General features: G+C 52.9%; 1 protein-coding gene across 1 annotated transcript in view; it reads left to right on the top strand.

Annotated features, from left to right (window-relative positions):
* The window catches only part of hmgcll1 (3-hydroxymethyl-3-methylglutaryl-CoA lyase like 1), a 370,971-nt gene that overhangs the window by 41,822 nt on the left and 302,085 nt on the right, over positions 1 to 27,064 (top strand). The window lies entirely within an intron of this gene.

The following is a 27,064-nucleotide window of genomic DNA, read 5'->3' on the forward strand; positions in this document are numbered from 1 at the left end:
TCACCATCTTCCCCTGCACCTATCACTGGCCAGCCCGAGCACTCACTGATTTAGGCAGTAGGCCCTTTTAATAATGACATACATAGGATCCTATTTGCCATTTTAGGACAGTACTGGGTGGAGTTTGGGCAGTGGATGCTCAGTCTACTTTCAGCTGAGGGAGCCCACAGAAGTTTTACTTTATTTTTGTGGGGCTGGGAGGAGCAAGAGTGTTCCTCCAGGCTTCTACCCCTGGGACTTTAAAATAGGGATTGAATTATATCCCCCAGCCTCTAACCCCAAATCAACTGAAGACTGCACTTGGTCTTGACTCTCAAGGATGGGGGATGTTGGCCAGGGGAGGGGAGGGGTGGAAAAGGGGTTTTGGGATAGTGTAAAACAGGTGATGGCAAATCAGCAGCCCGATGGAAAGAAAAAAAAAATTGAGACACATGTAAAAACAGTCTACCGACCCACTATCACCCATTCTACAGCATCAGTCAAAATTACCCCCTCAGTGTGTAACACTAAAGGAAATAGACTCGGAATAATATTTGGTAAATTGTACCCAATTCAAAATTAGATCCTCAAATGGCAATATTTTAACAAAATTGCATCACTTGTGTGCCTTAAGATTATCATATGTATACAGAAAATATTCATACAAGAGCTGAAATGTCATTATGAAAATAATTTTGCAGTGCCTCTGATTTGTCAAATAATATATACAAAGTCAGACTCACATACCTCAAAATGCATGAACATTAATTCCAGTTGTGAACCTTCCATATGAAGTAATGAAACAGCTGTCTGATTAAATGTATTCCTGGTGTAACAAGCTGATGCAGGCCCAGGACCAGGAGGTCAATTAGACACACAGACCAGATCCTAAAACAAGTGGGGCTTCATTTTAGCACCCGATACCGGGTGCGTTCCTGGCGGGGGGGGGCTCCGAAAATCGGGGAATCCCGGAGCGGGTCCGGAGCCCGGCTCCAACCCGCCCACTTCCGGGTTCCCCACTGACGCGCCGACGTCCCACAGGCAATTAAAGCCAGCGGGGTGCCACTTGAAAGTATTTATTGTGCTATTTCAGGTCATTAACTGACCTGATTAAGGGATTATGTGAGGAGGGGTGGGATTTTCTCGACAACTGGGACTGTTTTCCACACTGGGGGAAACACTCCCAGTTCAAATGGACGTGTTGCAGCTGTCAGCCTGTGGCAGCTGCAAAGGTCCATTTGACAGGGGCGGGGGGAGACCCTCACTCATTGCAGGAGGACACTCTGTCACTTGGGACAAAGTTTGGCCTCCACCACCCTCCTCCTGACAAGAAAATTCACCAATTTCCACACTTACCCCGGGGTCCAGAGACATGTACCTACCTTGTGGACCCCCTCAGATGTACATCTTCCGGATGGGGGCCGCCGTAGCTGCAGTCATGACCTCCTCGGAGGGCGAACAACATCACCAGCCTCACCAGCCTCGCCATCCACCTCTGACACGTGGAGCTCCACAACACAGTGCTGTGACACATCCACCTGCACAGCAGGAGGGAGGGCAACTGCAGAGAGAGATGCGTCGCAGAGGGCACTACCCTCGCCACAGGGTCCACAGACCGAGGCTCAGCTTCCTGGACCTCTCTGAGCAGCAGTGCACACGGAGGCTCAGAGTCACTCGACATGTCGTCATGGACATCTGCAGCCTCCTTCATGCCGAGCTGCTCCCGGCTGGCCCGAGCACCATCTTCCTACCTGTCGCTGTCAAAGTCACCACTGCCCTCAACAACTTCTCCTCTGCATCCTTCCAGGGTGCAACGGGGACATCGCCGATGTCTCTCAGTCGTCTGTACAAAAGAGCCCTGCAAATACACCTACACCCACTCTGCAGTGACACAATGGGTGGCATCAGTTGTGGGTCTTCATTGTGATCCTCAGGAGAGGGCATTATTGCACAAACCAGACAGGATTCGCGAAGACGTGGCAGTAGTGGTGCCAATATAATATGTAATGTGAGTTGGTAAGAAATTCAATATAAGTAAAAACCATGACAAACCCTCAAACAACCTTGTGCATCCCCTTCATGCTCACGACACGTTTGCCTTACGCTTCCTACTGCACATATGTGATGCATGCCCTGTGGCTGCAGCACAGGTCGTGGCAGTTTGAGTGAGGCTGGCCGTGAAAGAGATGCACGAGAGGGTGAGTATGAGATAGAGCCATGAGATTGTATGAGGATTGGGTTGAGTGGTAGTGGCGGGATGAGTACTGGCGAGGTGAGTAGGTGCAGGTAAGATGAGGATGAGGTTTGAGTGGGTATGAGGAGTGATGTGACAGAGTAGTGTTGGCAGTGCTGAAGGAGATGTGGGGTGGGGGCAGTGTTGTGGCAGACGGAGTGTAGGGGAAAGACTACGTGTACTCACTTTGGCTGACCTACTGAGGTCATTGGACCGCCTCCTGCACTGTATGCAGGTGGGCGATATGTTGGTGGTGCAGGTGACCTCCTCTGCCACCTCAAGCCAGGCCTTCCTGGTGGCAGAGGCAGGCTGCTTCCTCCCGCCCGCCGGGAGGAAGATCTCTGACCTCCCCCTCCTCCTCACCCCATGTATTGATACCTGGAGTGAGGCATCATTAAACTGGGAGCAGCCTTCCCCCTGGGCTGCTCCATGCTGTATTTTTTCCTATTTGTTGCAGCATCTGTCAGTGGAGGACTGCCCCTTTAAATAGAGCTCCTCCAGCTGACAGATCTTACTGCGCATGTGCAGCCCGCCCGACGCACAGATCAGCAGTGGGGAACCCGGAGGAGCAGGTAAGTGGATCCAATTTGGCTGCGATCGCGCGGGTGGCTGACTGATTTCACCGGGCGCGTTACCCACGCGCCCAATAGCCCCCCCGCCGCAAACCCGTAGCCCTGGTAACATCGAGCCCGTGAGGTTTATTCACCCACATGGACTCTTTACTTGCAGCAATGACCAAGCCCATCTCTTATCTCTTATCTCTCACAGTTCCTCCCTTTCACAACTGAGAGCGTTTCCAGCCTTTTATTCTTACAGGCTGAGTCGTTCCTGATTAAAGGCAATTAGGTCAACGATTTCTTAAAGCTATCTCGCCTTATATAACTTCTTAAAGTGGTATCCCTACCTCGGATACAGAGCTCTCAACATCCTATGGTTTATGTGTCGTCCCTCTCTCCCTCTGTAACATACTCCCCCTACACCAGCAAAGAGCCAGGAGCTCGAGTGATTCCTGTCATAAGGCACAACATTTGAGAGAGGGCATCCCCATTCGTCGATACAATAGCTTACGATTCCGTCTGCCTCACCGTCAAATGAGCCGCTGCGTTCAATTGCCTCCTTGTCTAAGCCTCAAGATGGCGTCTGCTGAATCTTTACAAACTCTGCTCCAGAGGTAGTTGAGTTTGACACTTCCACCCTCCTTTATGTCCCTTTAACAGCAGCTTCCTCTCAAGATAAGGCTCCAATTCCTGATGCTTTAGTGCACCAATACCATTTTCCCCATCCACCTTTAGTGGTCTCATTTCTTCTGGATGATAAGGTGTCTGCTTTGTCGGAGTAATTAAAGCCGAGAACGTTTCTGGTAATATCCTTCAACTGTTGCAGTCCCATATTGCTCCTTGGTATTCCAACAGCAGACCATTTAATGCAGCGGTGGGGTGCTCACAAGTCTTGGTCAATTCCTAACTATTAGTAGCTGCCCGGGCAAGCTTTGTTTCACATTCCTGCCCCTTCACTTCATGCAGTCTGCGCTTCAGTGCGATTAAAATTTTCCATTCCTCCCACAACTTCTCCTTTTTGGATAAGCCCTTTATGCCAGCCTGCAGGTCTCTGTGCAGGCAACTCCTGCCACCCGATTTCTTCCTTAATGCTCTCCTGTATCTCAGGCAAGGCTGGCATCGTTGCCACACTAGACCAGTGAAGTGGTCTCACTACTGGCTTCAGCTCGATCTCCCCAAACAGCTCTTTGCCATGAGTGAAACACAGACACAGTACCCGATTACTGATCTGAACAGTAGGGCAAAGGACCATGGAAATATTCTGGACATTCATTTTTGTTTCACTTTCCCTCTCAGTGAGATGGTCCACGTGGATGGCAAGGCAAGAAAAGAGGAGGTCATTGGATACAGGCAGTTCCTTCAGTACACACTCCCTGTTGTCTCAGGGAAGCTCTCGTTCTCCTCAATGGCACCTTGTCTGAAAATCCTTCCACTCCTTTGGTGAAATTTGTCTGTTTTTTTCCAGGCGTTGCCTTGTCGGAGAGCTTGGTGTCTACGGAACTCTTTGAAGAATCCCCCTCCGCACATTTTGACACTATTTCCTCAGTAAGCATCTCGGGCTCTGGGGGATCCTGGTCTGCAACTTTCTCCTTTGCTGTGCAATTCTCGTTCACCTCAACTTTTGTCCACTTGTGTGATTTTCCCCATTAATGCTCGCTGGCAAATCCGAATCCTTCCTGCTTGACCGGTCGGTGCCAATTTCCTCTTTGACTTTGTGATTGTCTATCTCAGGCCCTGTGGCTACCTCACCGTTAACCAACTGCTTTCCCTCCACCTTCTCGGGTGCTGACATCACTGCCTCATCTTCCGCTTTCACCCTCATGATCCGATTCATTTCTTCTTGGAGTTCCAGAATCTTGTCGGCCCGCTCCTGTTGTGCCAGTGTGACCTGCGTGAATGCTCTCGGTGTTTCTCAGAGTGCCAAAATCCCACTCTGACACCACGGGGTAAATTTTAACCCCACGAACGTGTGGGTTGGGGGCGAGCGGGAAGGTAAAATTTGTAAAAAAAAAACTAAAACCCGACCCCAACCCGCCCACTTCTGGTTTTAACGGAGGCGGATCGTGGGGCGGGCGGTCATCCTGCTCTCAGGAGGCGGGTCGGGCAGTGAAATCTTTTAAGGAGGCTGCGGGCCTCCATTTTAATAGGTTTTTTATTTTTAACTCTTGGGGGGGCGGGATTCCTGGACCTTCTGATTCGGGTCACGTGAGAGGAGGTGAGACAGCCCGGATCAACAAGTGAGTGCCTTTATCGCACTGCTTGTGGGTCAGGAGGAGCAGGAGTGTTTCCTCCAGGACCAACAAGCCCACCTGCCTCGATCCCACACACGAGATTGACCAACACCACCCCCTCCACCCCACCCACCCCCACCAACCCCCCCACGATCTCTCTCCCCCACCATGATCTCACTCCCTCCCTCCCACAATCTCTTCCCCCCCCACCACGATCTCTCTCCCTCCCCCCCACAATCTCTCCCCACCCCCCCCACGATCTCCGACCGCCGCCCCTCCTCCACGATCTATTTCAGGTATCCCTATTTCAAATATGGAGCTCTCAACATCCAATGGCTTAATTATCTTCCCTCTCTCACTCTGTTACACCTGGCGACCTGAAACATTTTGTCGACCCTCAGCCAATACACAATACTCTACCATATCACCAACTCAGAGCCAAACCAGTGACCCAGAAAAATGGCCACTTCATTTTTGGGCCTTCTGATCTGAACCTCCCACAGCAGCACAGTTGAGACCAGAACTTAGCATAATATAACAAATCAAAAAGATTAATTCTATTTGTTCATTCCTCTCACTCCACAGCACAGCTCTTTGTACTTCCAATGCACTGCACCATAGTGACATTACTCACAACTAAAATAACATTTCGAACAACAACAAAGATGCAGCGACGAACAACAATATTGCGTGTGTTACCCTCACATCTTTAAAGGGATAAATTATCAGGCTGATTCCTCAATCATGCGTTCCTGGTGAGGAGTGGCACTCACAGGTAGATTCTCTGTCAATTAAATTTAATGAATGGGAAATCAGGAGCTGCAGGCCTGCAAGCTCCAAACAGCACTCGGTGAAAGCTCCTCACCAAACAGCACTCACTGAAAGCTCCTCACCAAACAGCACTCGGTGAAAGCCCCTCACCAAACAGCACTCGGTGAAAGCCCCTCACCAAACAGCACTCGGTGAAAGCCCCTCACCAAACAGCACTCACTGAAAGCTCCTCACCAAACAGCACTCGGTGAAAGCCCCTCACCAAACAGCACTCACTGAAAGCTCCTCACCAAACAGCACTCGGTGAAAGCCACTCACGAAACAGCACTCACTGAAAGCCCCTCACCAAACAGCACTCGGTGAAAGCCCCTCACCAAACAGCACTCACTGAAAGCCCCTCACCAAACAGCACTCGGTGAAAGCCCCTCACCAAACGGCACTCACTGAAAGCCCCTCACCAAACAGCACTCGCTGAAAGCTCCTCACCAAACAGCACTCACTGAAATCCCCTCACCAAACAGCACTCGGTGAAAGCTCCTCACCAAACAGCACTCGCTGAAAGCCCCTCATCAAACAGCACTCGGTGAAAGCTCCTCACCAAACAGCACTCACTGAAAGCCCCTCACCAAACAGCACTCACTGAAAGCTCCTCACCAAACAGCACTCGGTGAAAGCTCCTCACCAAACAGCACTCGGTGAAAGCCCCTCACCAAACAGCACTCGGTGAAAGCTCCTCACCAAACAGCACTCGGTGAAAGCCCCTCACCAAACAGCACTCACTGAAAGCTCCTCACCAAACAGCACTCGGTGAAAGCTCCTCACCAAACAGCACTCGGTGAAAGCTCCTCACCAAACAGCACTCGGTGAAAGCTCCTCACCAAACAGCACTCGGTGAAAGCTCCTCACCAAACAGCACTCGGTGAAAGCCCCTCACCAAACAGCACTCACTGAAAGCCCCTCACCAAACAGCACTCACTGAAAGCTCCTCACCAAACAGCACTCACTGAAAGCCCCTCACCAAACAGCACTCACTGAAAGCCCCTCACCAAACAGCACTCGGTGAAAGCTCCTCACCAAACAGCACTCGGTGAAAGCTCCTCACCAAACAGCACTCACTGAAAGCCCCTCACCAAACAGCACTCACTGAAAGCCCCTCACCAAACAGCACTCGGTGAAAGCCCCTCACCAAACAGCACTCGGTGAAAGCCCCTCACCAAACAGCACTCACTGAAAGCTCCTCACCAAACAGCACTCACTGAAAGCTCCTCACCAAACAGCACTCGGTGAAAGCTCCTCACCAAACAGCACTCACTGAAAGCCCCTCACCAAACAGCACTCACTGAAAGCCCCTCACCAAACAGCACTCGCTGAAAGCCCCTCACCAAACAGCACTAGGTGAAAGCTCCTCACCAAACAGCACTCACTGAAAGCCCCTCACCAAACAGCACTCACTGAAAGCCCCTCACCAAACAGCACTCGGAGAAAGCTCCTCACCAAACAGCACTCGGTGAAAGCCCCTCACCAAACAGCACTCACTGAAAGCCCCTCACCAAACAGCACTCACTGAAAGCCCCTCACCAAACAGCACTCGGAGAAAGCTCCTCACCAAACAGCACTCACTGAAAGCCCCTCACCAAACAGCACTCACTGAAAGCCCCTCACCAAACAGCACTCGGAGAAAGCCCCTCACCAAACAGCACTCACTGAAAGCCCCTCACCAAACAGCACTAGGTGAAAGCTCCTCACCAAACAGCACTAGGTGAAAGCTCCTCACCAAACAGCACTCGGTGAAAGCCCCTCACCAAACAGCACTCGGAGAAAGCTCCTCACCAAACAGCACTCGGTGAAAGCTCCTCACCAAACAGCACTCGGAGAAAGCTCCTCACCAAACAGCACTCGGTGAAAGCTCCTCACCAAACAGCACTCACTGAAAGCTCCTCACCAAACAGCACTCACTGAAAGCCCCTCACCAAACAGCACTCGGTGAAAGCTCCTCACCAAACAGCACTCGCTGAAAGCTCCTCACCAAACAGCACTCGGAGAAAGCTCCTCACCAAACAGCACTCACTGAAAGCCCCTCACCAAACAGCACTCACTGAAAGCTCCTCACCAAACAGCACTCACTGAAAGCCCCTCACCAAACAGCACTCACTGAAAGCCCCTCACCAAACAGCACTCACTGAAAGCCCCTCACCAAACAGCACTCGGTGAAAGCTCCTCACCTAACAGCACTCGCTGAAAGCCCCTCACCAAACAGCACTCGGTGAAAGCTCCTCACCAAACAGCACTCGCTGAAAGCCCCTCACCAAACAGCACTCGCTGAAAGCCCCTCACCAAACAGCACTCGGTGAAAGCTCCTCACCAAACAGCACTCGCTGAAAGCCCCTCACCAAACAGCACTCACTGAAAGCCCCTCCCCAAACAGCACTCACTGAAAGCCCCTCACCAAACAGCACTCGGTGAAAGCTCCTCACCTAACAGCACTCGCTGAAAGCCCCTCACCAAACAGCACTCGGTGAAAGCTCCTCACCAAACAGCACTCGCTGAAAGCCCCTCACCAAACAGCACTCGGTGAAAGCCCCTCACCAAACAGCACTCGGTGAAAGCTCCTCACCAAACAGCACTCGGTGAAAGCTCTTCACCAAACAGCACTCACTGAAAGCTCCTCACCAAACAGCACTCGCTGAAAGCTCCTCACCAAACAGCACTCGCTGAAAGCCCCTCACCAAACAGCACTCGGTGAAAGCCCCTCACCAAACAGCACTCGGTGAAAGCCCCTCACCAAACAGCACTCGGTGAAAGCTCCTCACCAAACAGCACTCGCTGAAAGCCCCTCACCAAACAGCACTCGGTGAAAGCTCCTCACCAAACAGCACTCGCTGAAAGCCCCTCACCAAACAGCACTCGGTGAAAGCTCCTCACCAAACAGCACTCGGTGAAAGCTCCTCACCAAACAGCACTCGCTGAAAGCCCCTCACCAAACAGCACTCGGTGAAAGCTCCTCACCAAACAGCACTCGCTGAAAGCCCCTCACCAAACAGCACTCGGTGAAAGCTCCTCACCAAACAGCACTCGGTGAAAGCTCCTCACCAAACAGCACTCGGTGAAAGCCCCTCACCAAACAGCACTCGGTGAAAGCTCCTCACCAAACAGCACTCGGTGAAAGCTCCTCACCAAACAGCACTCACTGAAAGCTCCTCACCAAACAGCACTCACTGAAAGCCCCTCACCAAACAGCACTCGCTGAAAGCCCCTCACCAAACAGCACTCGGTGAAAGCCCCTCACCAAACAGCACTCGGTGAAAGCCCCTCACCAAACAGCACTCACTGAAAGCCCCTCACCAAACAGCACTCGGTGAAAGCTCCTCACCAAACAACACTCACTGAAAGCCCCTCACCAAACAGCACTCGGTGAAAGCTCCTCATCAAACTGCACTCACTGAAAGCCCCTCACCGAACAGCACTCACTGAAAGCCCCTCACCAAACTGCACTCACTGAAAGCCCCGCACCAAACAGCACTCGGTGAAAGCTCCTCACCAAACAGCACTCACTGAAAGCCCCTCACCAAACAGCACTCACTGAAAGCCCCTCACCAAACAGCACTCGGTGAAAGCCCCTCACCAAACAGCACTCACTGAAAGCTCCTCACCAAACAGCACTCACTGAAAGCTCCTCACCAAACAGCACTCACTGAAAGCTCCTCACCAAACAGCACTCACTGAAAGCCCCTCACCAAACAGCACTCGCTGAAAGCTCCTCACCAAACAGCACTCACTGAAAGCTCCTCACCTAACAGCACTCGGTGAAAGCTCCTCATCAAACTGCACTCAATGAAAGCCCCTCACCAAACAGCACTCACTGAAAGCCCCTCACCAAACAGCACTCGGTGAAAGCCCCTCACCAAACAGCACTCGCTGAAAGCTCCTCACCAAACAGCACTCGCTGAAAGCCCCTCACCAAACAGCACTCGGTGAAAGCCCCTCACCAAACAGCACTCGCTGAAAGCCCCTCACCAAACAGCACTCGGTGAAAGCTCCTCACCAAACAGCACTCGGTGAAAGCTCCTCACCAAACAGCACTCCCTGAAAGCTCCTCACCAAACAGCACTCGGTGAAAGCCCCTCACCAAACAGCACTCGGTGAAAGCCCCTCACCAAACAGCACTCGCTGAAAGCCCCTCACCAAACAGCACTCGGTGAAAGCTCCTCACCAAACAGCACTCACTGAAAGCCCCTCACCAAACAGCACTCACTGAAAGCCCCTCACCAAACAGCACTCACTGAAAGCCCCTCACCAAACAGCACTCACTGAAAGCCCCTCACCAAACAGCACTCCCTGAAAGCCCCTCACCAAACAGCACTCGGTGAAAGCTCCTCACCAAACAGCACTCACTGAAAGCCCCTCACCAAACAGCACTCACTGAAAGCCCCTCACCAAACAGCACTCACTGAAAGCCCCTCACCAAACAGCACTCACTGAAAGCTCCTCACCAAACAGCACTCACTGAAAGCCCCTCACCAAACAGCACTCACTGAAAGCCCCTCACCAAACAGCACTCACTGAAAGCTCCTCACCAAACAGCACTCACTGAAAGCTCCTCACCAAACAGCACTCGCTGAAAGCCCCTCACCAAACAGCACTCGGTGAAAGCCCCTCACCAAACAGCACTCGGTGAAAGCTCCTCACCAAACAGCACTCACTGAAAGCTCCTCACCAAACAGCACTCACTGAAAGCCCCTCACCAAACAGCACTCGGTGAAAGCCCCTCACCAAACAGCACTCGCTGAAAGCTCCTCACCAAACAGCACTCGCTGAAAGCCCCTCACCAAACAGCACTCACTGAAAGCTCCTCACCAAACAGCACTCACTGAAAGCCCCTCACCAAACAGCACTCGGTGAAAGCCCCTCACCAAACAGCACTCGGTGAAAGCCCCTCACCAAACAGCACTCGCTGAAAGCCCCTCACCAAACAGCACTCGGTGAAAGCCCCTCACCAAACAGCACTCGCTGAAAGCTCCTCACCAAACAGCACTCGGTGAAAGCCCCTCACCAAACAGCACTCGGTGAAAGCTCCTCACCAAACAGCACTCACTGAAAGCTCCTCACCAAACAGCACTCACTGAAAGCCCCTCACCAAACAGCACTCACTGAAAGCCCCTCACCAAACAGCACTCGGTGAAAGCTCCTCATCAAACAGCACTCGCTGAAAGCCCCTCACCAAACAGCACTCACTGAAAGCTCCTCACCAAACAGCACTCGGTGAAAGCTCCTCACCAAACAGCACTCGGTGAAAGCTCCTCACCAAACAGCACTCACTGAAAGCCCCTCACCAAACAGCACTCACTGAAAGCTCCTCACCAAACAGCACTCGGTGAAAGCTCCTCACCAAACAGCACTCACTGAAAGCTCCTCACCAAACAGCACTCACTGAAAGCCCCTCACCAAACAGCACTTGGTGAAAGCTCCTCACCAAACAGCACTCGCTGAAAGCCCCTCACCAAACAGCACTCACTGAAAGCCCCTCACCAAACATCACTCACTGAAAGCCCCTCACCAAACAGCACTCACTGAAAGCTCCTCACCAAACAGCACTCGGTGAAAGCTCCTCACCAAACAGCACTCACTGAAAGCTCCTCACCAAACAGCACTCACTGAAAGCCCCTCACCAAACAGCACTCGCTGAAAGCCCCTCACCAAACAGCACTCACTGAAAGCCCCTCACCAAACAGCACTCGCTGAAAGCCCCTCACCAAACAGCACTCACTGAAAGCTCCTCACCAAACAGCACTCACTGAAAGCCCCTCACCAAACAGCACTCACTGAAAGCTCCTCACCAAACAGCACTCACTGAAAGCCCCTCACCAAACAGCACTCACTGAAAGCCCCTCACCAAACAGCACTCGGTGAAAGCTCCTCACCAAACAGCACTCACTGAAAGCCCCTCACCAAACAGCACTCACTGAAAGCCCCTCACCAAACAGCACTCGCTGAAAGCCCCTCACCAAACAGCACTCACTGAAAGCTCCTCACCAAACAGCACTCACTGAAAGCCCCTCACCAAACAGCACTCACTGAAAGCTCCTCACCAAACAGCACTCACTGAAAGCCCCTCACCAAACAGCACTCGGTGAAAGCTCCTCACCAAACAGCACTCACTGAAAGCTCCTCACCAAACAGCACTCACTGAAAGCCCCTCACCAAACAGCACTCACTGAAAGCCCCTCACCAAACAGCACTCGGTGAAAGCCCCTCACCAAACAGCACTCACTGAAAGCCCCTCACCAAACAGCACTCACTGAAAGCTCGTCACCAAACAGCACACGCTGAAAGCCCCTCACCAAACAGCACTCACTGAAAGCCCCTCACCAAACAGCACTCGCTGAAAGCCCCTCACCAAACAGCACTCACTGAAAGCCCCTCACCTAACAGCACTCGGTGAAAGCTCCTCACCAAACAGCACTCACTGAAAGCCCCTCACCAAACAGCACTCGCTGAAAGCCCCTCACCAAACAGCACTCACTGAAAGCCCCTCACCTAACAGCACTCGGTGAAAGCTCCTCACCAAACAGCACTCGGTGAAAGCCCCTCACCAAACAGCACTCGGTGAAAGCCCCTCACCAAACAGCACTCGGTGAAAGCTCCTCACCAAACAGCACTCGGTGAAAGCTCCTCACCAAACGGCACTCGGTGAAAGCCCCTCACCAAACAGCACTCGGTGAAAGCCCCTCACCAAACAGCACTCACTGAAAGCTCCTCACCAAACAGCACTCGCTGAAAGCCCCTCACCAAACAGCACTCACTGAAAGCCCCTCACCAAACAGCACTCACTGAAAGCCCCTCACCAAACAGCACTCACTGAAAGCTCCTCACCAAACAGCACTCGCTGAAAGCCCCTCACCAAACAGCACTCACTGAAAGCCCCTCACCAAACAGCACTCGGTGAAAGCTCCTCACCAAACAGCACTCACTGAAAGCTCCTCACCAAAAAGCACTCGCTGAAAGCCCCTCACCAAACAGCACTCACTGAAAGCCCCTCACCAAACAGCACTCACTGAAAGCCCCTCACCAAACAGCACTCGGTGAAAGCTCCTCACCAAACAGCACTCACTGAAAGCTCCTCACCAAACAGCACTCGGTGAAAGCCCCTCACCAAACAGCACTCGGTGAAAGCCCCTCACCAAACAGCACTCGGTGAAAGCCCCTCACCAAACAGCACTCACTGAAAGCTCCTCACCAAACAGCACTCGGTGAAAGCCCCTCACCAAACAGCACTCACTGAAAGCTCCTCACCAAACAGCACTCGGTGAAAGCCACTCACGAAACAGCACTCACTGAAAGCCCCTCACCAAACAGCACTCGGTGAAAGCCCCTCACCAAACAGCACTCACTGAAAGCCCCTCACCAAACAGCACTCGGTGAAAGCCCCTCACCAAACGGCACTCACTGAAAGCCCCTCACCAAACAGCACTCGCTGAAAGCTCCTCACCAAACAGCACTCACTGAAATCCCCTCACCAAACAGCACTCGGTGAAAGCCCCTCACCAAACAGCACTCGGTGAAAGCCCCTCATCAAACAGCACTCGGTGAAAGCTCCTCACCAAACAGCACTCACTGAAAGCCCCTCAGCAAACAGCACTCGGTGAAAGCTCCTCACCAAACAGCACTCACTGAAAGCTCCTCACCAAACAGCACTCGGTGAAAGCTCCTCACCAAACAGCACTCGGTGAAAGCTCCTCACCAAACAGCACTCACTGAAAGCCCCTCACCAAACAGCACTCGGTGAAAGCTCCTCACCAAACAGCACTCGGTGAAAGCCCCTCACCAAACAGCACTCACTGAAAGCTCCTCACCAAACAGCACTCGGTGAAAGCTCCTCACCAAACAGCACTCGGTGAAAGCTCCTCACCAAACAGCACTCGGTGAAAGCTCCTCACCAAACAGCACTCGGTGAAAGCTCCTCACCAAACAGCACTCGGTGAAAGCCCCTCACCAAACAGCACTCACTGAAAGCCCCTCACCAAACAGCACTCACTGAAAGCTCCTCACCAAACAGCACTCACTGAAAGCCCCTCACCAAACAGCACTCACTGAAAGCCCCTCACCAAACAGCACTCGGTGAAAGCTCCTCACCAAACAGCACTCACTGAAAGCCCCTCACCAAACAGCACTCACTGAAATCCCCTCACCAAACAGCACTCACTGAAAGCCCCTCACCAAACAGCACTCGCTGAAAGCTCCTCACCAAACAGCACTCACTGAAAGCTCCTCACCAAACAGCACTCACTGAAAGCTCCTCACCAAACAGCACTCACTGAAAGCTCCTCACCAAACAGCACTCACTGAAAGCCCCTCACCAAACAGCACTCACTGAAAGCTCCTCACCAAACAGCACTCACTGAAAGCTCCTCACCAAACAGCACTAGGTGAAAGCTCCTCACCAAACAGCACTCACTGAAAGCCCCTCACCAAACAGCACTCACTGAAAGCCCCTCACCAAACAGCACTCACTGAAAGCTCCTCACCAAACAGCACTCACTGAAAGCTCCTCACCAAACAGCACTCGGTGAAAGCTCCTCACCAAACAGCACTCACTGAAAGCTCCTCACCAAACAGCACTCACTGAAAGCCCCTCACCAAACAGCACTCACTGAAAGCCCCTCACCAAACAGCACTCACTGAAAGCCCCTCACCAAACAGCACTCACTGAAAGCCCCTCACCAAACAGCACTCACTGAAAGCCCCTCACCAAACAGCACTCACTGAAAGCCCCTCACCAAACAGCACTCGGTGAAAGCTCCTCACCAAACAGCACTCGCAAAAAGCCCCTCACCAAACAGCACTCGGTGAAAGCCCCTCACCAAACAGCACTCACTGAAAGCCCCTCACCAAACAGCACTCACTGAAAGCTCCTCACCAAACAGCACTCACTGAAAGCTCCTCACCAAACAGCACTCACTGAAAGCTCCTCACCAAACAGCACTCGGTGAAAGCTCCTCACCAAACAGCACTCACTGAAAGCTCCTCACCAAACAGCACTCACTGAAAGCCCCTCACCAAACAGCACTCGGTGAAAGCTCCTCACCAAACAGCACTCACTGAAAGCCCCTCACCAAACAGCACTCACTGAAAGCCCCTCACCAAACAGCACTCACTGAAAGCTCCTCACCAAACAGCACTCGGTGAAAGCCCCTCACCAAACAGCACTCACTGAAAGCCCCTCACCAAACAGCACTCACTGAAAGCCCCTCACCAAACAGCACTCACTGAAAGCCCCTCACCAAACAGCACTCACTGAAAGCCCCTCACCAAACAGCACTCGGTGAAAGCTCCTCACCAAACAGCACTCGCAAAAAGCCCCTCACCAAACAGCACTCGGTGAAAGCCCCTCACCAAACAGCACTCGGTGAAAGCTCCTCACCAAACAGCACTCGGTGAAAGCTCCTCACCAAACAGCACTCACTGAAAGCTCCTCACCAAACAGCACTCACTGAAAGCCCCTCCCCAAACAGCACTCACTGAAAGCCCCTCACCAAACAGCACTCGGTGAAAGCTCCTCACCTAACAGCACTCGCTGAAAGCCCCTCACCAAACAGCACTCGGTGAAAGCTCCTCACCAAACAGCACTCGCTGAAAGCCCCTCACCAAACAGCACTCGGTGAAAGCCCCTCACCAAACAGCACTCGGTGAAAGCTCCTCACCAAACAGCACTCGGTGAAAGCTCTTCACCAAACAGCACTCACTGAAAGCTCCTCACCAAACAGCACTCGCTGAAAGCTCCTCACCAAACAGCACTCGCTGAAAGCCCCTCACCAAACAGCACTCGGTGAAAGCCCCTCACCAAACAGCACTCGGTGAAAGCCCCTCACCAAACAGCACTCGGTGAAAGCTCCTCACCAAACAGCACTCGCTGAAAGCCCCTCACCAAACAGCACTCGGTGAAAGCCCCTCACCAAACAGCACTCGGTGAAAGCTCCTCACCAAACAGCACTCGGTGAAAGCTCCTCACCAAACAGCACTCACTGAAAGCTCCTCACCAAACAGCACTCACTGAAAGCCCCTCACCAAACAGCACTCGCTGAAAGCCCCTCACCAAACAGCACTCGGTGAAAGCCCCTCACCAAACAGCACTCGGTGAAAGCCCCTCACCAAACAGCACTCACTGAAAGCCCCTCACCAAACAGCACTCGGTGAAAGCTCCTCACCAAACAACACTCACTGAAAGCCCCTCACCAAACAGCACTCACTGAAAGCCCCTCACCAAACAGCACTCGGTGAAAGCTCCTCATCAAACTGCACTCACTGAAAGCCCCTCACCGAACAGCACTCACTGAAAGCCCCTCACCAAACTGCACTCACTGAAAGCCCCTCACCAAACAGCACTCACTGAAAGCCCCTCACCAAACAGCACTCACTGAAAGCCCCTCACCTAACAGCACTCGGTGAAAGCTCCTCATCAAACTGCACTCACTGAAAGCCCCTCACCAAACAGCACTCACTGAAAGCCCCTCACCAAACAGCACTCGGTGAAAGCCCCTCACCAAACAGCACTCGGTGAAAGCCCCTCACCAAACAGCACTCGCTGAAAGCTCCTCACCAAACAGCACTCGCTGAAAGCTCCTCACCAAACAGCACTCGCTGAAAGCCCCTCACCAAACAGCACTCGGTGAAAGCCCCTCACCAAACAGCACTCGCTGAAAGCCCCTCACCAAACAGCACTCGGTGAAAGCTCCTCACCAAACAGCACTCGGTGAAAGCTCCTCACCAAACAGCACTCCCTGAAAGCTCCTCACCAAACAGCACTCGGTGAAAGCCCCTCACCAAACAGCACTCGGTTAAAGCCCCTCACCAAACAGCACTCGCTGAAAGCCCCTCACCAAACAGCACTCGGTGAAAGCTCCTCACCAAACAGCACTCACTGAAAGCCCCTCACCAAACAGCACTCACTGAAAGCCCCTCACCAAACAGCACTCACTGAAAGCTCCTCACCAAACAGCACTCACTGAAAGCCCCTCACCAAACAGCACTCACTGAAAGCCCCTCACCAAACAGCACTCACTGAAAGCCCCTCACCAAACAGCACTCACTGAAAGCCCCTCACCAAACAGCACTCACTGAAAGCTCCTCACCAAACAGCACTCACTGAAAGCCCCTCACCAAACAGCACTCGGTGAAAGCCCCTCACCAAACAGCACTCGGTGAAAGCCCCTCACCAAACAGCACTCACTGAAAGCCCCTCACCAAACAGCACTCGGTGAAAGCCCCTCACCAAACAGCACTCGCTGAAAGCTCCTCACCAAACAGCACTCGCTGAAAGCCCCTCACCAAACAGCACTCACTGAAAGCTCCTCACCAAACAGCACTCGCTGAAAGCCCCTCACCAAACAGCACTCGGTGAAAGCCCCTCACCAAACAGCACTCACTGAAAGCTCCTCACCAAACAGCACACGCTGAAAGCCCCTCACCAAACAGCACTCACTGAAAGCTCCTCACCAAACAGCACTCACTGAAAGCTCCTCACCAAACAGCACTCACTGAAAGCCCCTCACCAAACAGCACTCACTGAAAGCCCCTCACCAAACAGCACTCGGTGAAAGCTCCTCACCAAACAGCACTCGCTGAAAGCCCCTCACCAAACAGCACTCACTGAAAGCTCCTCACCAAAGAGCACTCGGTGAAAGCTCCTCATCAAACAGCACTCGGTGAAAGCTCCTCACCAAACAGCACTCGCTGAAAGCCCCTCACCAAACAGCACTCACTGAAAGCCCCTCACCAAACAGCACTCGGTGAAAGCTCCTCACCAAACAGCACTCGCTGAAAGCCCCTCACCAAACAGCACTCACTGAAAGCTCCTCACCAAACAGCACTCGGTGAAAGCTCCTCACCAAACAGCACTCGCTGAAAGCCCCTCACCAAACAGCACTCACTGAAAGCTCCTCACCAAACAGCACTCACTGAAAGCTCCTCACCAAACAGCACTCACTGAAAGCCCCTCACCAAACAGCACTCACTGAAAGCCCCTCACCAAACAGCACTCACTGAAAGCCCCTCACCAAACAGCACTCACTGAAAGCTCCTCACCAAACAGCACTCGGTGAATGCCCCTCACCAAACATCACTCACTGAAAGCCCCTCACCAAACAGCACTCACTGAAAGCTCCTCACCAAACAGCACTCGGTGAAAGCTCCTCACCAAACAGCACTCACTGAAAGCTCCTCACCAAACAGCACTCACTGAAAGCCCCTCACCAAACAGCACTCGCTGAAAGCCCCTCACCAAACAGCACTCACTGAAAGCCCCTCACCAAACAGCACTCGCTGAAAGCCCCTCACCAAACAGCACTCGCTGAAAGCCCCTCACCAAACAGCACTCACTGAAAGCTCCTCAGCAAACAGCACTCACTGAAAGCCCCTCACCAAACAGCACTCACTGAAAGCTCCTCACCAAACAGGACACGCTGAAAGCCCCTCACCAAACAGCACTCACTGAAAGCCCCTCACCAAACAGCACTCACTGAAAGCCCCTCACCAAACAGCACTCGCTGAAAGCTCCTCACCAAACAGCACTCACTGAAAGCCCCTCACCAAACAGCACTCACTGAAAGCCCCTCACCAAACAGCACTCACTGAAAGCTCCTCACCAAACAGCACTCACTGAAAGCCCCTCACCAAACAGCACTCGCTGAAAGCCCCTCACCAAACAGCACTCACTGAAAGCCCCTCACCTAACAGCACTCGGTGAAAGCTCCTCACCAAACAGCACTCGGTGAAAGCCCCTCACCAAACAGCACTCACTGAAAGCCCCTCACCAAACAGCACTCGGTGAAAGCCCCTCACCAAACAGCACTCGGTGAAAGCCCCTCACCAAACAGCACTCGGTGAAAGCTCCTCACCAAACAGCACTCACTGAAAGCCCCTCACCAAACAGCACTCGGTGAAAGCCCCTCACCAAACAGCACTCGCAGAAAGCTCCTCACCAAACAGCACTCGCTGAAAGCCCCTCACCAAACAGCACTCACTGAAAGCTCCTCACCAAACAGCACTCGCTGAAAGCCCCTCACCAAACAGCACTCGGTGAAAGCCCCTCACCAAACAGCACTCACTGAAAGCTCCTCACCAAACAGCACACGCTGAAAGCCCCTCACCAAACAGCACTCACTGAAAGCCCCTCACCAAACAGCACTCGGTGAAAGCCCCTCACCAAACAGCACTCACTGAAAGCTCCTCACCAAACAGCACACGCTGAAAGCCCCTCACCAAACAGCACTCACTGAAAGCTCCTCACCAAACAGCACTCACTGAAAGCCCCTCACCAAACAGCACTCACTGAAAGCCCCTCACCAAACAGCACTCGGTGAAAGCTCCTCACCAAACAGCACTCGCTGAAAGCCCCTCACCAAACAGCACTCACTGAAAGCTCCTCACCAAAGAGCACTCGGTGAAAGCTCCTCACCAAACAGCACTCACTGAAAGCCCCTCACCAAACAGCACTCACTGAAAGCTCCTCACCAAACAGCACTCGGTGAATGCCCCTCACCAAACATCACTCACTGAAAGCCCCTCACCAAACAGCACTCACTGAAAGCTCCTCACCAAACAGCACTCACTGAAAGCCCCTCACCAAACAGCACTCGCTGAAAGCCCCTCACCAAACAGCACTCGCTGAAAGCCCCTCACCAAACAGCACTCACTGAAAGCCCCTCACCAAACAGCACTCGCTGAAAGCCCCTCACCAAACAGCACTCACTGAAAGCTCCTCACCAAACAGCACTCACTGAAAGCCCCTCACCAAACAGCACTCGGTGAAAGCCCCTCACCAAACAGCACTCACTGAAAGCTCCTCACCAAACAGCACACGCTGAAAGCCCCTCACCAAACAGCACTCACTGAAAGCTCCTCACCAAACAGCACTCACTGAAAGCCCCTCACCAAACAGCACTCACTGAAAGCCCCTCACCAAACAGCACTCGCTGAAAGCCCCTCACCAAACAGCACTCACTGAAAGCTCCTCACCAAAGAGCACTCGGTGAAAGCTCCTCACCAAACAGCACTCACTGAAAGCCCCTCACCAAACAGCACTCACTGAAAGCTCCTCACCAAACAGCACTCGGTGAATGCCCCTCACCAAACATCACTCACTGAAAGCCCCTCACCAAACAGCACTCACTGAAAGCTCCTCACCAAACAGCACTCACTGAAAGCACCTCACCAAACAGCACTCGCTGAAAGCCCCTCACCAAACAGCACTCACTGAAAGCCCCTCACCAAACAGCACTCGCTGAAAGCCCCTCACCAAACAGCACTCACTGAAAGCTCCTCACCAAACAGCACTCGGTGAATGCCCCTCACCAAACATCACTCACTGAAAGCCCCTCACCAAACAGCACTCACTGAAAGCTCCTCACCAAACAGCACTCGCTGAAAGCCCCTCACCAAACAGCACTCACTGAAAGCTCCTCAGCAAACAGCACTCGGTGAAAGCCCCTCACCAAACAGCACTCACTGAAAGCCCCTCACCAAACAGCACTCACTGAAAGCTCCTCACCAAACAGCACACGCTGAAAGACCCTCACCAAACAGCACTCACTGAAAGCCCCTCACCAAACAGCACTCACTGAAAGCCCCTCACCAAACAGCACTCACTGAAAGCCCCTCACCAAACAGCACTCACTGAAAGCTCCTCACCAAACAGCACACGCTGAAAGCCCCACACCAAACAGCACTCACTGAAAGCCCCTCACCAAACAGCACTCACTGAAAGCCCCTCACCAAACAGCACTCACTGAAAGCCCCTCACCAAACAGCACTCACTGAAAGCCCCTCACCAAACAGCACTCGGTGAAAGCCCCTCACCAAACAGCACTCACTGAAAGCCCCTCACCTAACAGCACTCGGTGAAAGCTCCTCACCAAACAGCACTCGGTGAAAGCCCCTCACCAAACAGCACTCGGTGAAAGCCCCTCACCAAACAGCACTCGGTGAAAGCTCCTCACCAAACAGCACTCGGTGAAAGCTCCTCACCAAACGGCACTCGGTGAAAGCTCCTCACCAAACAGCACTCACTGAAAGCTCCTCACCAAACAGCACTCACTGAAAGCCCCTCACCAAACAGCACTCGGTGAAAGCCCCTCACCAAACAGCACTCGGTGAAAGCCCCTCACCAAACAGCACTCACTGAAAGCCCCTCACCAAACAGCACTAGCTGAAAGCTCCTCACCAAACAGCACTCACTGAAAGCCCCTCACCAAACAGCACTCACTGAAAGCCCCTCACCAAACAGCACTCGCTGAAAGCTCCTCACCAAACAGCACTCGCTGAAAGCTCCTCACCAAACAGCACTCGCTGAAAGCTCCTCACCAAACAGCACTCACTGAAAGCTCCTCACCAAACAGCACTCGCTGAAAGCCCCTCACCAAACAGCACTCGCTGAAAGCCCCTCACCAAACAGCACTCACTGAAAGCCCCTCACCAAACAGCACTCGGTGAAAGCCCCTCACCAAACAGCACTCGGTGAAAGCTCCTCACCAAACAGCACTCACTGAAAGCTCCTCACCTAACAGCACTCACTGAAAGCCCCTCACCAAACAGCACTCGGTGAAAGCTCCTCATCAAACAGCACTCACTGAAAGCTCCTCACCAAACAGCACTCACTGAAAGCCCCTCACCAAACAGCACTCACTGAAAGCCCCTCACCAAACAGCACTCACTAAAAGCTCCTCACCAAACAGCACACGCTGAAAGCCCCTCACCAAACAGCACTCACTGAAAGCCCCTCACCAAACAGCACTCACTGAAAGCCCCTCACCAAACAGCACACGCTGAAAGCCCCTCACCAAACAGCACTCACTGAAAGCCCCTCACCAAACAGCACTCACTGAAAGCCCCTCACCAAACAGCACTCACTGAAAGCCCCTCACCAAACAGCACTCACTGAAAGCCCCTCACCAAACAGCACTCACTGAAAGCTCCTCACCAAACAGCACTCGCTGAAAGCCCCTCACCTAACAGCACTCACTGAAAGCCCCTCACCAAACAGCACTCGGTGAAAGCTCCTCACCAAACAGCACTCACTGAAAGCCCCTCACCAAACAGCACTCGGTGAAAGCTCCTCACCAAACAGCACTCACTGAAAGCTCCTCACCAAACAGCACTCGGTGAAAGCTCCTCACCAAACAGCACTCACTGAAAGCTCCTCACCAAACAGCACTCACTGAAAGCCCCTCACCAAACAGCACTCACTGAAAGCTCCTCACCAAACAGCACTCACTGAAAGCCCCTCACCAAACAGCACTCACTGAAAGCCCCTCACCAAACAGCACTCACTGAAAGCTCCTCACCAAACAGCACTCGGTGAAAGCCCCTCACCAAACAGCACTCACTGAAAGCTCCTCACCAAACAGCACTCGGTGAAAGCCCCTCACCAAACAGCACTCACTGAAAGCTCCTCACCAAACAGCACTCACTGAAAGCCCCTCACCAAACAGCACTCACTGAAAGCTCCTCACCAAACAGCACTCACTGAAAGCTCCTCACCAAACAGCACTCACTGAAAGCCCCTCACCAAACAGCACTCACTGAAAGCTCCTCACCAAACAGCACTCGGTGAAAGCCCCTCACCAAACAGCACTCACTGAAAGCTCCTCACCAAACAGCACTCACTGAAAGCCCCTCACCAAACAGCACTCACTGAAAGCTCCTCACCAAACAGCACTCACTGAAAGCTCCTCACCAAAAAGCACTCACTGAAAGCTCCTCACCAAACAGCACTCGCTGAAAGCCCCTCACCAAACAGCACTCACTGAAAGCTCCTCACCAAACAGCACTCGGTGAAAGCTCGTCACCAAACAGCACTCGATGAAAGCCCCTCACCAAACAGCACTCGGTGAAAGCCCCTCACCAAACAGCACTCACTGAAAGCCCCTCACCAAACAGCACTCGGTGAAAGCTCCTCACCAAACAGCACTCGGTGAAAGCCCCTCACCAAACAGCACTCGCTGAAAGCCCCTCACCAAACAGCACTCGGTGAAAGCTCCTCACCAAACAGCACTCGGTGAAAGCCCCTCACCAAACAGCACTCGGTGAAAGCCCCTCACCAAACAGCACTCGCTGAAAGCCCCTCACCAAATAGCACTCGGTGAAAGCTCCTCACCAAACAGCACTCGGTGAAAGCTCCTCACCAAACAGCACTCACTGAAAGCCCCTCACCAAACAGCACTCACTGAAAGCCCCTCACCAAACAGCACTCACTGAAAGCCCCTCACCAAACAGCACTCACTGCAAGCCCCTCACCAAACAGCACTCACTGAAAGCCCCTCACCAAACAGCACTCGCTGAAAGCCCCTCACCAAACAGCACTCGGTGAAAGCTCCTCACCAAACAGCACTCGCTGAAAGCCCCTCACCAAACAGCACTCGGTGAAAGCCCCTCACCAAACAGCACTCGGTGAAAGCTCCTCACCAAACAGCACTCGCTGAAAGCCCCTCACCAAACAGCACTCACTGAAAGCCCCTCACCAAACAGCACTCACTGAAAGCACCTCACCAAACAGCACTCGGTGAAAGCCCCTCACCAAACAGCACTCACTGAAAGCACCTCACCAAACAGCACTCGGTGAAAGCTCCTCACCAAACAGCACTCACTGAAAGCCCCTCACCAAACAGCACTCGGTGAAAGCTCCTCACCAAACAGCACTCGGTGAAAGCCCCTCACCAAACAGCACTCACTGAAAGCTCCTCACCAAACAGCACTCACTGAAAGCTCCTCACCAAACAGCACTCACTGAAAGCTCCTCACCAAACAGCACTCACTGAAAGCTCCTCACCAAACAGCACTCGGTGAAAGCCCCTCACCAAACAGCACTCGGTGAAAGCCCCTCACCAAACAGCACTCGGTGAAAGCTCCTCACCAAACAGCACTCGGTGAAAGCCCCTCACCAAACAGCACTCACTGAAAGCCCCTCACCAAACAGCACTCACTGAAAGCCCCTCACCAAACAGCACTCACTGAAAGCCCCTCACCAAACAGCACTCACTGAAAGCCCCTCACCAAACAGCACTCGGTGAAAGCCCCTCACCAAACAGCACTCGGTGAAAGCTCCTCACCAAACAGCACTCGGTGAAAGCTCCTCACCAAACAGCACTCGGTGAAAGCTCCTCACCAAACAGCACTCACTGAAAGCTCCTCACCAAACAGCACTCGGTGAAAGCTCCTCACCAGACAGCACTCGGTGAAAGCCCCTCACCAAACATCACTCAGTGAAAGCCCCTCACCAAACAGCACTCACTGAAAGCTCCTCACCAAACAGCACTCAGTGAAAGCTCCTCACCAAACAGCACTCACTGAAAGCTCCTCACCAAACAGCACTCGGTGAAAGCCCCTCACCAAACAGCACTCACTGAAAGCTCCTCACCAAACAGCACTCACTGAAAGCCCCTCACCAAACAGCACTCGGTGAAAGCCCCTCACCAAACAGCACTCGGTGAAAGCTCCTCACCAAACAGCACTCGGTGAAAGCCCCTCACCAAACAGCACTCACTGAAAGCCCCTCACCAAACAGCACTCACTGAAAGCCCCTCACCAAACAGCACTCACTGAAAGCTCCTCACCAAACAGCACTCACTGAAAGCTCCTCACCAAACAGCACTCACTGAAAGCTCCTCACCAAACAGCACTCGATGAAAGCCCCTCACCAAACAGCACTCACTGAAAGCTCCTCACCAAACAGCACTCACTGAAAGCTCCTCACCAAACAGCACTCGGTGAAAGCACCTCACCAAACAGCACTCGGTGAAAGCTCCACACCAAACAGCACTCACTGAAAGCCCCTCACCAAACAGCACTCACTGAAAGCCCCTCACCAAACAGCACTCACTGAAAGCACCTCACCAAACAGCACTCGGTGAAAGCTCCTCACCAAACAGCACTCAGTGAAAGCTCCTCACCAAACAGCACTCGGTGAAAGCACCTCACCAAACAGCACTCGGTGAAAGCTCCTCACCAAACAGCACTCACTGAAAGCCCCTCACCAAACAGCACTCACTGAAAGCACCTCACCAAACAGCACTCGGTGAAAGCTCCTCACCAAACAGCACTCACTGAAAGCCCCTCACCAAACAGCACTCGGTGAAAGCTCCTCACCAAACAGCACTCACTGAAAGCCCCTCACCAAACAGCACTCGGTGAAAGCCCGTCACCAAACAGCACTCACTGAAAGCTCCTCACCAAACAGCACTCGGTGAAAGCTCCTCACCAAACAGCACTCGGTGAAAGCTCCTCACCAAACAGCACTCACTGAAAGCTCCTCACCAAACAGCACTCGGTGAAAGCTCCTCACCAAACAGCACTCGGTGAAAGCTCCTCACCAAACAGCACTCGGTGAAAGCTCCTCACCAAACAGCACTCACTGAAAGCTCCTCACCAAACAGCACTCGCTGAAAGCTCCTCACCAAACAGCACTCGGTGAAAGCTCCTCACCAAACAGCACTCACTGAAAGCTCCTCATCAAACAGCACTCGGTGAAAGCTCCTCACCAAACAGCACTCGGTGAAAGCCCCTCACCAAACAGCACTCGGTGAAAGCTCCTCACCAAACAGCACTCACTGAAAGCTCCTCACCAAACAGCACTCGCTGAAAGCTCCTCACCAAACAGCACTCACTGAAAGCTCCTCACCAAACAGCACTCGCTGAAAGCTCCTCACCAAACAGCACTCACTGAAAGCCCCTCACCAAACAGCACTCGGTGAAAGCTCCTCACCAAACAGCACTCACTGAAAGCTCCTCACCAAACAGCACTCACTGAAAGCTCCTCACCAAACAGCACTCGGTGAAAGCTCCTCATGAAACAGCACTCGGTGAAAGCTCCTCACCAAACAGCACTCGGTGAAAGCCCCTCACCAAACAGCACTCGGTGAAAGCTCCTCACCAAACAGCACTCACTGAAAGCTCCTCACCAAACAGCACTCGCTGAAAGCTCCTCACCAAACAGCACTCACTGAAAGCTCCTCACCAAACAGCACTCGCTGAAAGCTCCTCACCAAACAGCACTCACTGAAAGCCCCTCACCAAACAGCACTCACTGAAAGCTCCTCACCAAACAGCACTCGGTGAAAGCTCCTCACCAAACAGCACTCACTGAAAGCTCCTCACCAAACAGCACTCGGTGAAAGCCCCTCACCAATCAGCACTCACTGAAAGCTCCTCACCAAACAGCACTCGGTGAAAGCCCCTCACCAAACAGCACTCACTGAAAGCCCCTCACCAATCAGCACTCACTGAAAGCTCCTCACCAAACAGCACTCGGTGAAAGCTCCTCACCAAACAGCACTCGGTGAAAGCCCCTCACCAATCAGCACTCACTGAAAGCTCCTCACCAAACAGCACTCGGTGAAAGCTCCTCACCAAACAGCACTCACTGAAAGCTCCTCACCAAACAGCACTCGGTGAAAGCCCCTCACCAATCAGCACTCACTGAAAGCTCCTCACCAAACAGCACTCGGTGAAAGCCCCTCACCAAACAGCACTCACTGAAAGCCCCTCACCAAACAGCACTCACTGAAAGCTCCTCACCAAACAGCACTCGGTGAAAGCTCCTCATCAAACAGCACTCGGTGAAAGCTCCTCATCAAACAGCACTCACTGAAAGCTCCTCAGCAAACAGCACTCACTGAAAGCTCCTCACCAAACAGCACTCGGTGAAAGCTCCTCATCAAACAGCACTCACTGAAAGCTCCTCACCAAACAGCACTCGGTGAAAGCTCCTCATCAAACAGCACTCGCTGAAAGCCCCTCACCAAACAGCACTCACTGAAAGCCCCTCACCAAACAGCACTCACTGAAAGCTCCTCACCAAACAGCACTCACTGAAAGCTCCTCACCAAACAGCACTCGCTGAAAGCCCCTCACCAAACAGCACTCACTGAAAGCCCCTCACCAAACAGCACTCGCTGAAAGCCCCTCACCAAACAGCACTCACTGAAAGCCCCTCACCAAACAGCACTCGCTGAAAGCCCCTCACCAAACAGCACTCACTGAAAGCTCCTCACCAAACAGCACTCGGTGTAAGCTCCTCACCAAACAGCACTCACTGAAAGCCCCTCACCAAACAGCACTCACTGAAAGCTCCTCACCAAACAGCACTCGCTGAAAGCCCCTCACCAAACAGCACTCACTGAAAGCCCCTCACCAAACAGCACTCACTGAAAGCTCCTCACCAAACAGCACTCACTGAAAGCTCCTCACCAAACAGCACTCGGTGAAAGCTCCTCACCAAACAGCACTCACTGAAAGCCCCTCACCAA

This window comes from Heptranchias perlo, chromosome 5, assembly GCF_035084215.1.
Source record: "Heptranchias perlo isolate sHepPer1 chromosome 5, sHepPer1.hap1, whole genome shotgun sequence".
Lineage (NCBI taxonomy): Eukaryota > Metazoa > Chordata > Chondrichthyes > Hexanchiformes > Hexanchidae > Heptranchias > Heptranchias perlo.